This window comes from Convolutriloba macropyga, chromosome 15 (genome assembly GCF_964194025.1).
Source record: "Convolutriloba macropyga chromosome 15, txConMacr16.3, whole genome shotgun sequence".
Taxonomy (NCBI): Eukaryota; Metazoa; Xenacoelomorpha; order Acoela; family Convolutidae; genus Convolutriloba; species Convolutriloba macropyga.
This window is the reverse complement of record NC_134482.1, coordinates 389,584-406,371: the sequence shown is the minus strand read 5'-3', so window position 1 is coordinate 406,371 and position 16,788 is coordinate 389,584. Positions and strand designations below refer to the sequence as shown.

Below are 16,788 nucleotides of genomic sequence, written 5' to 3'. Positions count from 1 at the left end.
TTGGCGTTTGTGTTTAAATTGTTTACTTCCAATAAACAGTAATGTATTAGTCATTCGTCATTTCAGATTACTTTGATACAGTTTGTCTCAATATATGCAACATTATGGGTAAGGTTTTGTCGAAGGATGCTGAGTACAGTGACTTTCATTTGGATCCCTCGCTCAATAAAAAACGGCATGTTAGGGCTGCTGATAAGAATTATCATACTACTGGCACCTATTTATCCTTGAAATTGTTCAAACGTGATAGTGAACAAGTCGACTGGGATTTCAATCAAAAAATTGCACTTTCGGCGCCAGAATTTCAGTTGATATGTCAAAACATAGAAAAACTAGAACAAATGCTTGATCAACCAGTTGGCTTGATCGACTCACTTCTAAAACCGGATTCAACTGATGACTCGAAGCGTCCAGCAAAACGGGCTGGCAAAACACCGACTCAGCGCCAAAAGAAGATACCAAAAACATCTGTAATAGTCAATGAGGAATCGGAATAATTTCTATTAAAGCTTTTGCTTCCTGTCCTTGTTTATGCATTCATAGTTAGTTCATTAGCTTTTTCTTTTTTGTTCGTTATGGTTGAGGCAATGTATGAGAACAGTCCCGAATATTTCAAGAAATTTCAAAAACGTTTCAAGTACAATATTTGTGAGACGGAACCAAAACTTGAACACACAACAATTGAAAATTATGCATATGGTTATCAATCATCTGCAACAGTTATCGAAGGTTGTACGTTTGGCTCCAATCATTATCATGTTATGTATGAATTTGGTTCGCCGGATGATAATTTATTTGATTCTCTTTATGTATCTGCGGTGATACCGTGTCTCGTTAACTGTTTCAAATTACTTATTCAGCCTACGCAAAAAGACTTTGTTAAACGCGGTGCAATAATTTCACGACTACATGTTGCTGTTGAGTACCTTTCAAAATCAACTTCTTCTTCAGTTACCAAGAACAAGAAACAACTTCCAGAACCTTTGAGTGAGGCAACAGCGAAATCTATTAGTACTTTTACGGCCAACAAACGTTCTTCTACAGTCCCTGATGTAACTATAAAACGATTTTCCAGCTTATGCTAGGTGAACACTCCTCAACTCTTTATTAGATAATGGATATTCTGCTTAGTGGCCATGGGAGTTTTGTGCGAGAATCCTCAAACTCTTTCATAACCTTTCAATTTTGTAAAAATTGATATTCAAAAAGTGTTGTTGTTTGAAATTTAAATTAAATTTTACTTCATATGTTTTACAAAAGCTAGCAACTCTAATTCATTTACATCAGGTATAAATGGAAATTTCTCACTAAAAAAATAATGAACAATATATATGCAAAATAAACCACAAAGCTGGGAGTCGGAGGATTGCAATGCAGACTGAATGCCTCTTCTATGTTCCATGATATCCATCACTATCTCCAAGTCTGTACACTACTGTAAACGGTTGAAAATATCCTTGTAGGTAGCCAAGGGTAGATCCAATGGATCTGCAAAGTATATTATTGGGTGTGCATATCGTTTAGCTAGCACTACCCAGTGGGTTCCAATAGAGTTGGATCGTGATGCATTAAAAATAACAAAAGTGTTGGTTTGCAAGTTCAGAGGATAATTATCAGCAGCATATACCCCTCTGAATTTGAATTTGAGGTGTTTTTACTTTTTCACTTGATGACAAATTTGGTCTTCGTCCATTAGTATGTGATCATGGGAAGAGCGTTTTTAGATGCGTTTCTTGCTGAGTCAATGTAGATTGTAGATGCTTTTTCTCCGAGAAGAAAAATTTCAACGTTTTGAGCTAGCGGTGCATCGAACTTGAGTTCGAGAGACAATGATGAATTTGTGAGCTCTGGATGAATAAAGTCATGAGTTGCCTCTTGAGTGCTGGTAAGATCAAATACCATTATATAATGGTTTGCGAACTCACTCAGAGGTACTCCGTGGCCATTTTCTACATAAGCTAATGCACTCATTGAATTGTAGTACAACCTCTTGTTAACAGTTGTTGACATTGTAGTTCCAGCCGTCGCAAAACCATTTCGATAAATGGTTATCTCTCTTAAACTAAATTTTTGATAATGGAATGGATTAGCGGTGTTGGTACCAATGAATGCTGTACCAACGCATAATGCAACAATGACTCTTCTGATTGGCTCTTTAGTGAAAATATCCTCATGTTTCCAGCTTTGTTGGCCTGTTGTAGCTAAGAATGTTTTGGTAATAACTTCATTGTATCGGTAAATTGCCCGTGTTTTCAATAATGTCTTTTCGATTGCACCAACAACATTATCTGACACTGTCATCTTCCTGATAAATAAATTTGCCTCATCTATTTTAACTTTGTAATGTTTTGCTGCGTCTTCACTGATGACGGTAAAGTCATCTTGAGATCTTCTCATTGAAATGCGTAATCTAACTCCACTAACCAAATGTTTCTCACATGAGAAGAAATCAACTGCCAACTTTCCATACAACGTTATGCGTGCTGACTGTCGCACTGTTCTTTTTCTTATATCTGATCTTGCTGCTGGAATAGTGCCAGGGTTTTCCTCATACTCGTAACCCTGACATTTAAGCCCAGTTTTCTTTGCGTCTGTCCCATGAGAGAATTCAGTCTCTATAAAGCTTTTATGTGCATAGTGTCCATTAGCTGTTGAAATTTTGATACCATTTGCAGAAACAGTACAGTCGGCGAAAAGTGAATGAAGGTTATCATTAGCAAAATATGGAAGATCACTGGCATTAGCGTCACCAGGTATGTAGCGCAAATCCGTTCCATCGGTTTGAAGTATTCGACACTTGATTTCCAGATAAAATTTTTGTATATCAATAAAATTGTTGCGGTCACCAACAACTTCAAATTCCAATGATGATCCTGAAGGCGAATAAAGCGGTCCTGTTTTTTGCTCGAATGATTGATCAAATGTTACCAGCAAAGGTGGTTTTTCAAATAAGTCTAAAGAACTGTGAGTGGCTTCAGATGGTATTACAATATTAGTTCGCATTTTTTACTCGCGAGAAAAAATCCAGACGACTCCTTTTCGGACGGGGTTTTCGAGAAATGATTCTTCTGGTTGAGATTTTTCGTTTTTTGGTTTTGTCTCGTGTATTGTCGTCTTTTTCGTCTAATTATTTTACGACCTGATGCAATACGTGATTGAAGAGATCCACCTATTTGCTTGCGAGCTTTTTTGGCTACTGTATTTTTCAGTGCTTGTTTTGCTGACTTTCTTTTGGTTGCAACTTCTACTAACTCTGGTGCTCCCTGAACTAATAAATCACGACCAATCTTTTTCGCTGCAGGCCAGAGAAATTTGCGTGCTAATGGCAGAGCAACTCTTCAAATACCTGCAGCCAGAGCTCCAAAACCGCTGCCTCTTTGTCTGTAATGTCCGGAAAAATTCGGCATTGATTGCGATGCTTGATTGCTGTAGTATGCCTCCATATCAAATGATTTTTTGAAATTGTAAACTGACTTTTACTTTTCCTGTTCCAGTAAAAGGAATTAGTTTTCCAGTTTCGTTTCTCAACTCTACCTGGATGTTTTGAATATTGTTTGATAAAATTGGCTTGTAATCCAAATTTGTGTAGGCCTTGTGGTGTATGGGTGTCACTGTGTTTATGCTACCGTTTCTAAAACGTCTTTCAGACTCAATGATTTTATTACCGGAGCTCTCACATCACCAACGTTCTGATGTTCAATTATATCAATGTATACAATTATTAATTGTGATCCGCAAGTTATATCAACTGGAAAATCTCCAACATGTCTGTTCAAGACCTAACCAATATGAATAAAACCATGATTCGAAATATCTCTTGTTCCTTTAAAACCAAGAATACTGGGGACCTCTTCGTTCTCAAATGACAAACCCTCGTTAGGCCCAAATTTCAAAACCAACTTTTGCGTTACAGTGTCAAAATCATAGTCAAACTGTTTCAGTTGAGCGATTCGAAAAATTTCTTCCAGAAGCTCTTCTGAACTGTTGTATGTACCTTTGCGAATTCTTCGAAGTTGTCCAGTGCGGTTAGATGAAGCATCAAGTTCAGCCCCAGAGCTGACATAGGCAACTATTTCGGCTGAGTTTACCTTGTTGATGTTTGATGGAAATGATATTGAAGCAAGGGCAACTTGCCAACCTCCATCTAACTGTAATGGTTGGGCAAGTTGATTTCGAAACTTGGCCATAGTATTATTGGTAAAAATTCCCATTGATGCACTCGATATCAAATCAATAGTAAATTCTCTATGAATACTCATGTTTAGTCTGCGACAGGAAAAACTTTCACTTGGACTAATTCTGGTTCATAAAATTTACCTTCAATTATACCGTTGTTTGCGTCTATAAGGTTGTATGTTGGTGGACTAAGGGTGGCAACCTTGAATACTGTGAAGACTTCGTCTGTGTAATTTTGTTTATAACCTTTCCTAAATATTTCGTCTGGCTTTGCAATCTGAACCAGGTCTCCTTCTTCGTATTTCGGCTTGTACTTTTTTGTGCTAATTGCTCGGGATATTAGAAACGGTTCATGTTTTTTGAAAGTTTTATTAGGCGCAAGTTGGGTAACACGATTAACACGACTGTTTATAGTATTTACAAACTGGGGTAACTCCTTAATATATGTCCAGGTCCAGTTTTCCTCCAAGTATTTGTGAATGATGTTTTTTGAGCGATCGAATATTCCTCTCAGCAAATGCCGACTTGGTTTCGTTTTCGGTTGTATATAAAAGAATCTCCTTCTTTTCACAAAATTTTTTGAATTCACCTTCAAACTCAGATCCCTTGTCTGTCCAAACCCATTCTGGTTTTTTCTGCTTGATCGTTTTTCGAACGCTTCGACAGCATCTTTTGCATATAAAGCCTTCATTGGTTGCACTCGTAGGTATCGCGATATAACGTCAACGGCTACCAGCAAATATTTGACTTCATTATTGTGTTGTGCAATTTTATCCATATACGCCACATCGACAGACCAGATTTCGTTTATTCTGTATGCAAAAGCTTTTAGTCTCGGAAAAGTTTTTCTGAATTGTCTGTATTTTGTGTATGGGGCTTTCGACTGAAGGTATAGAACCACTTTAGATCTTGGTAAACCGCTGACTTTCTTCAAATTAGCTATGCTTCCAAAGGCTGCACTACCTTTTGTGTATAATTTGTTCAATTGTTTAACGTGAGAGGAAGTAATTTGTCCACGAGCTAGACGGTTGGATTTCGTCTTTTGCATCTTCAAAGCTTCCTCCATCGTCGCCAGAAGCTTTTGATTCTTCTGTTCTCGAGACTCCTGATTCTTCGTTTTCTGGTTCATCCTCAAACAACTGCAACTTTTCATTTAATGATAAGGCAAGAAATTTTTTTGCGTATGTATTGCAAGTTAATTGTGAACTGATATCTAGAAAGGTCAGGACTTTGTAATGTACGAGTGAAAGCTTAGATGTTGTTTGTTGTAGCTCGAAAAGAGAATCTGCGACAAGATTTCCTGTGCTTGACTTATTAACCATTAGTCTTGATGTTTGATCCAACGATAGAGATTCTGAATCGTCTATTTTTTCCAAAATTTTTCAAACATTTTTCTATCAAGGTGTTTAATATCTCTCAAAACTCGCTCCCTGATTTCAGTTGAAACTTTATCAATTTTCTCATCTCAAGTCTCATTCAATTCATCTTTGACAGTCTCCAAAATTTTATCTGACTGCTGTTGCATATCTTGTTGCGGGGTAGAGGGTGCTGGTGGAGACTTGTTTCTCTGCAACAGTGATATTTGTTTTGCTTTTTCTCGGACATTTTTTTTGTTAAGAAGTTGAGTTATTTGGGTTTGCTCATTCGCATACACTTGGCGAGGAATTAGCACAAACTCCTCAGTGTGCATTTTGCTACAGAAACAAAATACAAGGTAACGCAATGAGTTTAATTAGACGGATTCCAGAATCTGATTGATAAATTTTGACTCTCTCACTTTTTTCAACTCGCCTGTCTGCAAGTTTACGTAGTGGTTTCTCGAGTTTTTTAATTCTACTTTAATAATTGGTACAACTCCAGAGAGTACGTTCATCACACAGTCACTCAAAAACCAAATGAAATCGCCCTGATGTAAGGTTTTTGTTTGAGCAGTGTTCTGATTCCTGTTATTTGCCCATTGCTTGGGATAAGCAAATGTTTCTTTTTCATTTGTAGTTGCTGTAATGACTGCTTCAGGGGACGAAATGTAAAAAATAGAAGGATCCGGTCCAATAAGTTGCGATGAAAAACGTAAACCCTGGATGGTTTTTGGGTCGAGATCAATCATCAAATGTCCAAAGGGCTCCGTAGTTGCTAGTTTGTATGCTTCTTTTATCAATTGGAGGCAATTCAACTGTTTTCCAAGATATTCAATTTGTTGAATGTCACGAAGCGACTTGAATGATATTATGTGTGTTGTGTTCAGGTCATTGGTTCTGGACCATTTGCTTTGATGGAACAAATTATGCTTGACGTATATAACATGTAATTTGCGATGACGTCCCGAGGTAGCTATTTTTACAAATTCTTTATCGTTGAAGATTTCTTCAAATGAATCGTCATAGATAAGCAGACAATGAGATAGGTTTTTTGTTATATCAAGGCCTGAATATTTTAAAAACTCAATCCCTGGTATAACTCGTTGCATATCTTTGAAAAGTGGTTGGAACTCTTTGTAAAAATAATAAATTTTTTCAAAGCGTCGATAAAAGGTCGAACCTTTTAGCAAGAGTTCTGTTTTACCACAACCACTTGGCCCTACAATTGACATGAATACCCTGCCATGTTTAAGAATAATTTGGTTCATAGCTTGGGATTAGGTAAAATGTAACCAACTAAACTCGATAAGAGAGCAATACAAATTGATTTCTCTTCACAGCTTTCTGATAATAGAAAGAGCATAGAGAAGCAAAGAATGATCATTAAGACAATGATACTAACTTGAATAAAAAAATATCACTTCGGACCTTGGCACTGTTGAATTTGAACAACAACGCCATGGGGGCCTCTCCTTGTTGTTTACATCGAAGACTAAATTACTGATACCGGCGTCAGCCTCGTCTCTTTGATTCATTGGAGAAAAAAAAATCAATTGGAAAGTGAATTGAAACAAGAATGATATAAAATGTTAAATTTTTGAATTATTCACTGGGCAACTGTTTCATGTACCAGAACTCAAATAAATTGAAACCTTTAATATGACTTTTAATCTCTAGTTTATAACAAACTGTTGATGAGTCATTGTCCTCGAACGATGGTTGATTGAAAACGTTTTCAACTTCGGGGTGCTCCAAGACATATAAACGCAACTCATTTGGCATCTCATTAAGTGATAGCTCACGTTCTGGTGGTGATTTTTTCAATCTAAATAGAGGAACTTTTTTGTCCGCCCATTGCTTCCATCGTGGAATTCGCTGCTCTTTGGGGGACTGCATAGGCTTCGGGTTTGTTTTGTTCATAGCCATAATTGAACTAATGCCGATGTTCTCGAGCTCTGTTTATTTTTTACGTACAGTTGGAAGTGATAGAAATTATCTATCACGGGCAGGAAAGCCTTAAAGCTGTCTAGCTCGTCGGGAGAAAGAGTAGTGGTTGCAAAATAACGTTTTGCTGCTGCGCTATAAAGCGGGTTGTAACGCGGTTGTTGTGCTGTGTTTGGCTTATTGTTGAGATAGTTCGTTCGGTTCTGTTGATCACTTGAAAAATTATTCTGTATTGGTGGAGAGGGATCCTGAACTCTGTTGATTATTACAATCGGCTGATCGTCAAGCGGAGTCAAGCAAGTGAATATCTTAAAGTTGTCTGACAGATAAGTGGTTAAAGTTGCCGTGTCTTCTCTGTGCAACACTTTGCGTCCACTGTGAGAATATTCTTGCTTTACGTTCCACGCAGTGATTTGATAATTGATCGTTTGTTGAACGAAAGTTTGAATGAAGATAACAGGGGGGTACTTGTTCTTCTGATATTATCTCTGAGATTCGAGGACAATTTAGATCTTCCAGATTATAAACAGTTTTTTGTAAAAGCTTAGTGAGGAGGTGACACTTTTCAATGCCTTTGGCAAAAAAATTTTTCCGTGTGAATCGGAAACTGAAACTCAGACAGATTGTTTTCAAATCACAGTAAGGTATATCACCTTCGTCCCAATCAAGACCGTGTCGGTTATTGGTCAACCAAATAGCAGTTTGTCTATCGTGTGCGGGTAAATCAGTAAATTTAAGGGGCGGTTTGAAAAATATTGTATCGTTGTAAAAGGAACACAAACTGAGTTCTTTTATAATGAATCCAAGTGACTTGAGTTTGAAACCTTCGAGATCGAGAACAATTATATTTGTGGTTTAGCTGCCAAAATATTCTAGCATTCCAATTCACGAAACAATTGTGAATGAAAATTTTTCACTGATAGAATGAATAATATTCCTGTCAAGTGTCCAAAAAGACAATTGTTTACTGGTGAGTAACGGAAAGCGTAAACATATCCAGGGCCTTTGTTTCTGCAATCTTTTATAAATCCAGCGGCGTCATGCAATGCAGCATGAAGTCGTAGCACTTTGCTCCGTTTCAATAAAGGATCGAGTCTTGAATTATCAATTCCAATGAAACCACCATAGGGTTTAAATTTAAGTGCTATTTCTCCGTCAACTTCTGGATCTAACAAAGAACAAGCAGCTACGAAATATAACTGTCGATAAGATATGTGCGTATAATTTATGTTACCTCTCAGTGATAAAACTTTTTCATGAATGAGCTTGATGTCTTTTGTTCCTATTGTGTTCATTATTTACTGTTTACTGAACGTGAGCGTTTAGTTTTTGTTTATGAATCTTTCAATTGTGATTGGTTGCCGACTTGAATGATAAATCAAGCACTGCGATTGGTCAATTTATTTTTGAAAGTGTTGTGACCTTGAACATGTTTGGACATGATCCGATGACTCTCTAATTAATATATCATTAATGATTTTATACATCTACTAACAGGTTAGTTCTTTTACTGTTGTTTTCACCAATTTATGTATGCATTTATGGACATAAGTGATTATGACCATAGTTGTGTACATACTTAGGTAAAAACTTGTTTTTCTTGAAATCTGTATGTATGTATGTATGTATGTATGTATGTATGTATGAATGTATGTATATATATATATATATATATATATATATATATATATGTATGTTTGTATGTATGTATGTATGTATGTATGTATGTATGTATGTATGTATGTATGTATGTATGTATGTATGTATGTATGTATGTATGCATGTATGTATGTATGTATGTATATATGTATGTATGTATGTTTGTGTGTGTGTAATATATATATATATATATATATATATATATATATATATATATATATATATATATATATCAAAAAGTTTCCATTTATGGTCAAAAAACATTTGCGACAATTTTTGCAATGGATAAAATTTTTCGAAGTGTCCCACCCCGTTGTAGATGTGCGTTGCAAAAATTGTCCGTCCCCCCCCCCCCCGTTGAGGTTCTATTCACTTTCCTTTAAAACTATTGATAACAATTATCTGCAATCCTAGTGTAAAATTCTTTGCAAAAAACTCAGAATAGGGTTTCGCAAAATAACCACTTGTACTGAAAAATAGGAAAAAAAGTTTTTTCGTGCGATTAGACTGTAGAATTCAGTCTGTATTTTTTTGCTCGAAGTAAACATGGAAGAGTTGCTCATTAAACGTGAAATCGGGAAAAACGGACAACTTTTTGTGTTTTAAAACAGGCCAAAATTGAAATATTATCTGAAAATTTTGAAAATCTGGTGTTCAATATGAACTCAAGGAAAGATGAAACTTTTTCGTTTTGTACAACATATCAGATAAGCACCATCAGCTTTACCAGAACCTCATCAGATCCTTTAATTTTGATTTACAGAACGCTGAGTCATTAACGTAATATCCTAAAAATGGGTTTTTAGTGATCATTACGCTATGCTATTTTAATAGGATTTCTTCAATTTTTTGCATTTTATGGAACATGCCCTAAAGAACAATTGTATCGCGAACCGTTTGAAAAATATTATCAGCAATAGAGATCGTGCTTATAGAAAGCTCAAACTCAATCCTAATTTTGAACAGGTAAGCATTTTTAAATAAATTAGGGAATGTGTTTACACAACCTGTGCGAACGTTCGCATACTATAAGATGACTTTATCTGGAGATACAGCAAAAAAGCTTAACGTCCTCAAAGATTTTTCTGGTAGCAAACGAATCGACAAAACCCTTGATTTTAAAGCAATTAATTATATTTTGGTTTAACGATCAAATAAAAAATGATCAATACAAAGTCTACTGATGAAAACAGTGAGCCAGGTTTATTTTTAACAAAGACTTTTTCTTTACTTCCTGTTGACATTATTGAAGTTTTAACACGATCAACTTATCAGAAAACAAGAACTCAACAGGTCGTGGTAGGAATTCTAACAAACTTTTCCAAAATTGCGGCGTCATTAGTTTTCTCTCAGCTAAATTGATAAATGAATGTTTGTAAAAAGCCTACCCCGGTTTGTCTTAAAAAGGCCAGAATGATTCCTAAGCACAGGGACAGGAAAATGAGGACCCCTCAAATAATCAAAGAAATATTTTTTTGTCAAACACAAGCAAGGTGTTTGGCAACGTGTTGATTACAAGCATGCTTGACCTCCTCGAAAATCAAAAACTTCTTTTAGCGAAACAATTTTTTTTAGCCAAAACCTTCTGCATGCTCACACACGCTAAAACTTCAGTCATCTAAATGGTTTGAAAATTGATAAACTCGCAAATTATGGGTTTTGCTCGTTTTAATGAATTTTAAATGGTGTTTGAGAGTGTTGATCAAGCAAGTCCTCTGCAAAAAATTAAGGGAACGGGTTCGCGAGGCGAAATGAAAAAACTGAATGTTTTTTTTCTCTTAGGTAAAAAATTTTACAGTCCATTGATCGAAGCTGTCAAAAGTAGTCGAAATTAAAATGGTATTTTTCCGAGGATCTTTTTAAGGTCCTTTAATCAGTCTCCTTTTCAACAATGAAGTGCCTCAAATTATTCGAAACAATTCAAAAATAACACTTGTTTTCAATGGTACGACATATTTAACATCAGGTAAGAATCTGCAAACTAAAAAAACAATCGTCATTGCTAAAAAAATCAAAACTTTTTGTTGAATAAACAAATTTGTGACTAACAGTAAAAACTGGAAAATGATAGTCTTTGGCAGAAAGGTACAGATGCCAAATCTTCGCCTTCGATTGAAGTGCCCGAAGAATTAGTTTCACCCAAATATATTGGAGGTTTCGTTGATAAGCGTCTCAATCTCAATCTTCGTATAAATATGTATGCTGAAGTAAGGAAATTTTAGCGGAATATTGTTCCGGCCTTGATTTTTTTTCTCAAAAGCCTTCTAAATTTCCTAATTAAAATGTATAACAGCTGTGCCAATAACTTACTTAATTTTATTTTTTGCCCTCAAAAGCTCATTTTAAACACTACCTTCTCAAGAAGAGTGGACACCTTGTATGTTATGTTTTCAGACCATAAAACATTCTCTCGGCTTTTGATTTAAATTTTGATGCTATTTTTGAAAAGGTCCTGGATCAGATTGTAAAAACTTCTCCCGAAGTTCTTCATGCAAAAATTTTTAATTATCGTGCCAACTGAAATTTTTTGCCGAATTCGTTAGCTAAAAACGAAGCTTTTTTTCAGTTCGAATTATGGTCAGAATTATGCTTATTATTGGACAAAAAAGAAGTTTTGATATGTTTTTTTTAAAATTATTGAACGTTTTATTTAGATTTTATTGGCACCTCTTGAGGAGTAGTTTGACTAGGAGGGTATCCTAGGTGGTGATATGATTTAATGTTTGGTAATAATTGTTTATTTTTTCTTCTATCTGAGTTCAATTTTTCTATTAGTAAAACAATATATATATATATATATATATATATATATATATATATATATATATATATATATGAGATACATAAGCAAATCAGTATACAATTTTTTACGTTTAAATTTTTTTATATTTTTCAGCTCTTTCTTATATTTGAGATCTTTATATTTGTTAACTTGATGCAGTTTTTTGCTCTTATTCTACCATAGAGCCAATTGAACTTCCTATCGAATAGAAATCAATTAAGATTTCCAGAATTATCTTTTCACTATACTATAGGAAGACAATGGTTCGAGCCTTGTGGTTGTCTGATTGTTTAGTTCAAATTTTTATGGAGCACTCTAAACATTTTAAAGTGATTTCTTCAACTTTTTTTTAATTAGGTATTTTCGTAGAAGAATTCCCAGTTTTATAAAACCGGGAGTCACCATGAGATAATTCGAACTATAAAAACAAAACAAAGTTTCTTGAGAAGAATTCATTAAATTTTATATCTCTTTCAACAATAATTGAGTTTTATTTCTGAGTTTCCATGTGTTGACATCTTTAATTCATATGAAATTTTATTTTGTTGAAAATGTACAAAGTTCACCTGCAAGATGTCTTGTTACTTTTAAAGAAACATAGACCAAAAAACCAGTTATCAGTACAAACATCAGGTAAAATGTCCAGATCGTTTTCATTTCATTTTTTTATGGCAACATTGGAGACATGCTTTTTCCTAAATGCTTTTTCCAACGGTTTGATTTTTTTCATATGAATTTCAATATGAAATCTTTGAACGGATTTTTTGAAAAAAAACTATCAAGAAACTTGACATAATATTTATGTGAAGTCTTTATCAATACATACAGTAAGATTTGTTAACTTAATTTTTAGTTCATCTAAAACAAAAGTTACCCAACTATTAAAAATTTGATTTAATTGATGAAATTGGAAGAAATGTGAAACAAATTTAGAGTTTCTTCTCTTACTCCCTTTGAGAGTGCCAACTTACGTAAATGTCTCGGATCTATTCTGTTACGCCCCCAAGCTTAGTGTGTTTATATATTTTACGCTCCCAAGCCCACTTCCTATTTGTTCACATAACAACATAGATAATGTAACTAGGGGCGTAAAAAACACTGGGGAGGGGGGCAAAACTGAATAGATCCATTTTCTCTTCTTGTAGATTTTTCCATTTTCAATCTTGCTTTGAATCGTCTGAGACCTTTCCACATTTCGTACACAAATGAAATTGTGTACTTATTCTTGAGTTGAGAACTGCGACTATGTTTCTACTTTGCTAACTTGCGCGGCGAATGCGCTTAGCACAGTTTAGAATGGAATTCGCTTGTCCAATTTACTGAGCTAGTGAATACGATCGACAAGGAATAAGTTAAATTATGCAACTGTTCTCGAAGTGCAAAACTGAAAGAGTGAAACTGAGAGCAAAGTGTGTTCTCAGAAGTCACAACAAACATGAACAATATTTTCCCGATGCGAGAATCAGGGTAACAGACAAGCACATGAAATAACAAATGAACAAAACTTGAGTTCAACACATGCCCTTCAGGAATAAGTACACTTAATGAAATAAGTACATTGTATCATAATTTTACTGCATTAAATTAATTGATGATGTACGACACCACAAAAATAGAATAAACAGTCCGTTAGTTATTTTTTTTTCTTAGAGCTAAATTAGGCTCTAAACATGTTCGAGACGTATACTGAAAAAGTGTGCTACCCGGTTTGAGGTTTTTGGGTAAATTTTTGTGAGAAATGCGGTGAAGGCGGTGAATTTTTGCGATGATTGCGGTGAATGCGGTGAAAATAAATATTTCACCGCATTTCACCGCATTTCTTACAGAAATTCACCGCATTTCTTACAAAAATTCACTGCATCGATTTTGCGGCAAATTAATGTAAGAAATGCGGTGAAGGCGGTGAATTCGGTGAAAAAAAATAATTCACCTCATTTCACCGCATTTCTTACGAAAAATCACCGCCAAACCTCGACGCGGCTACGACCAGTCTTGTTGCGATTTATGTAGAATCGTTTTACGCATTGTTTTCAATTATTTTTTTAGAGAGGTCAGAAATCAGTGTTTCTGTTGGAAATTTCTCAGCCAGACCCGTCGACATTCAAATTACAATCTCAGCCCAAGCACGAGAACACGAAGACTATGAAGATAGCACGTCCTATAATGAAATTGCAGTTCTGAAACTGTCTGAAGAAGTTTCTTCCGATCGAAATTTGCCGATTTGCACCAAATATACCCCAGCAGATTTTTATGCTGTTTGTGGAATGGGACAGATTAACAATGAAAAAAGTACCCAGAAGTGTTACAAGAGGTCATATTGGTCGAAAAAGGCAGCTGTCTCTCTTTTTATTTCTCTTTTCAAATTTTACTGAGCACAAAGACTCTGAATAATAATAATCAAATTTGTGGTTCCTGCGTAATCGCAGCGGAACAGCATTGGGCCCCCAGTAGCCTGTTCTCAGCGGCTCTTTTTCTTATTATTCCTAGGTCGAGGTTTTCCTTTGTCCTCGTTTATGCCCCTGTTGACCATACCGAGCACAAAAGGATCGAAATGTGAACATGACCGTTTTGAATCTGTTTTGAGCGTTTTTGAACGGTATAATTAGGAAATCATAGTTTTTGATTCTGTTAATGTTTGATCGGTAGATTTGGAAAATGAAAGTTTTTTTACCCTTCGTTTAGGATTTTGAAGTTTTTGAACGTTTTTACGAGAATGAGAATGTTGTTTTTGATAGTTTCCTTAGAAAACCACTGTTTTTGCACGTCTTTGACAATTTTTATGTTTGATTTCAACGCACGCAGAGGCCAGCGCATTATTTATTGGCGCATGATTTATTGGCGGCTGAAAAAAATTGCAAAAAAACAGAAAGAAGAGTGATGAACGCGTTGAGAGCGGGAAAAAATCAACGCTATGAATCGTAAATCGTACAAAAATTCACCGCTATAAATTCTAAATATCTTTACCGAAGAAAGTTATGCAAAGATGTAAAAATAGCGGTGAATACGTTCAGAAACCGCAAATTTTCACCACTAATTAAACCCCATTTCTAATGAAACTATGTAATATTTGAGATGAACGCGTTGAAATTGCTACCCTGCTTTTTTTCCTTAAAGTTTTTTATCAATCATTAGACAGATGGAGTTCTCTTAACTCTTAACTTCATATGGGGTTGTTTAATAAAACATTTCCTCTAGCTGCTTTATGAAAAAAAAATTTCTTAGATGTCATGTTTTGCGCTCAAAAAAAACTCTCGCCTGAATATCGGTTTGGTTTAAAACGCTCTAAAGTGATCATTTCCTATGAAAATTTTACTTCTTCAAAAATAACGTTTAAAGACGGTTATCTCCTGAAAAAAAACGGCTGAAAACGGATAAAAAACGATTACATATCGTCTATATCTTACGTATAAAACACGCTCAGAAATGTTCATTTCCATTAAAAAACGCTCAAAAACGGTTTCCTCCTAAAAAAGATCAGAGACGATTTTTTTTAGTTTTCAAAGCGCCCGGAAAACGACCATCTCCTAACAACGGGCATTCAATTCCTATGTCAAAAAATTGATCAAAACCAGTCAAACTAACATACGGGCTTTGTCCGTTTTTCCCTAAAAATAGCGATCAAAAACGATCATCTCTGGTGTTTTTTAGGGACAGCAGTTCAACAGGGATGACACTTTTTAAGCATCTTTTTTGCACCCAATAAATAAACCGAAGGTACACAAAACATATAACAATGTGCAATACATCAATCTATTTGAGTGTCTAAGCTAATTAACATCATTTCTATGTTACCAAGGACATAATTGGAACAATGCTGTTTCGCGTTACATATTTTCGTTTGCTTTTGTTAAAAACCTGCACTTAATAATGGTAAACAATTGAGAAAGTTTGCGGATAAGTTTTGTTCGAATAAATATACCGTTAGTACAGATTAATCCGGAAATTCAGACTAACGCTCCTGTTAAATGTCCAATTTCACTTCGTTTCGTATGTCACTCAAATGTTAACAGTAGTATACTAAAATGCACGTATTGTCACGGGGGGGACGTCCCCCCCGTGATAAATCGTGCATAACGTTTTGTCACGGGTGGGGACGTCCCCACCCGTGACAAATCGTGCATAACGTTTTGTCACGGGTGGGGACGTCCCCACCCGTGACAAATCGTGCGGTACATTTTTGGGTCGAAAAATTTTGTCTCTCAATTTTGCCGGGGGACAAAAACTTGTAAAAATTTTCTCGATTTGTGCCGGGGACAAAAACTTGTAAACTTTTCTCAAATTTGAGGGGGACAAAAACTTGTAAAATTTTTGTCAATTTTGTGCGGTGAGAAAAACTTGTGAAATTTTTGCCAAATTTGTTCGGTGGGCAAAACTTACGATATTTCCAGCTATTTTGTGCGGGGAATAAAAACATGTTAAAATTTCACAGTTTTCTGGAATTATTGAAAAACTTGTGAAAATTTTGCAATTTTTTCGGGTCCCTTAAGTTGGTTTTAAAATTTAAAAATTCTTAAACACTTTTTAGTCAAAAAGACTATTCATGGGTTTTCAAAATACAGTAAATTTAGTAACCTTTGCTTTATTTCAGTCTCTTGATAAGTTTTATGTAATATAACTACATTTAAACCAAAATGGAGTCAAATTTTGGTGGTTTTGATCCAACATCTGGTTTTGATCGAGCATCTGGTTTTAATTTGATAGTTTTATTGCCCATATGTGATCCCAAATTAGGGAGTGTGGGAAGATTAGAAAACCAATAAAATTTAAGTGCCAGGGCTCCAAATTGAGAATTATTGTGTCTCATAAGAAATTTGAAGCGTTCAAGGTGAAAAGAATGCAACTTTGCAGAAAATAAGAAGAAATATGCGT

At 35.2% G+C, this 16,788-nt stretch overlaps 1 protein-coding gene across 1 annotated transcript in view; it reads right to left on the bottom strand.

Annotated features, from left to right (window-relative positions):
• Positions 1–16,788, bottom strand: part of LOC142354060 (somatostatin receptor type 3-like) — a 437,349-nt gene that overhangs the window by 219,213 nt on the left and 201,348 nt on the right. The gene's annotated exons all lie outside the window — the stretch shown is intronic.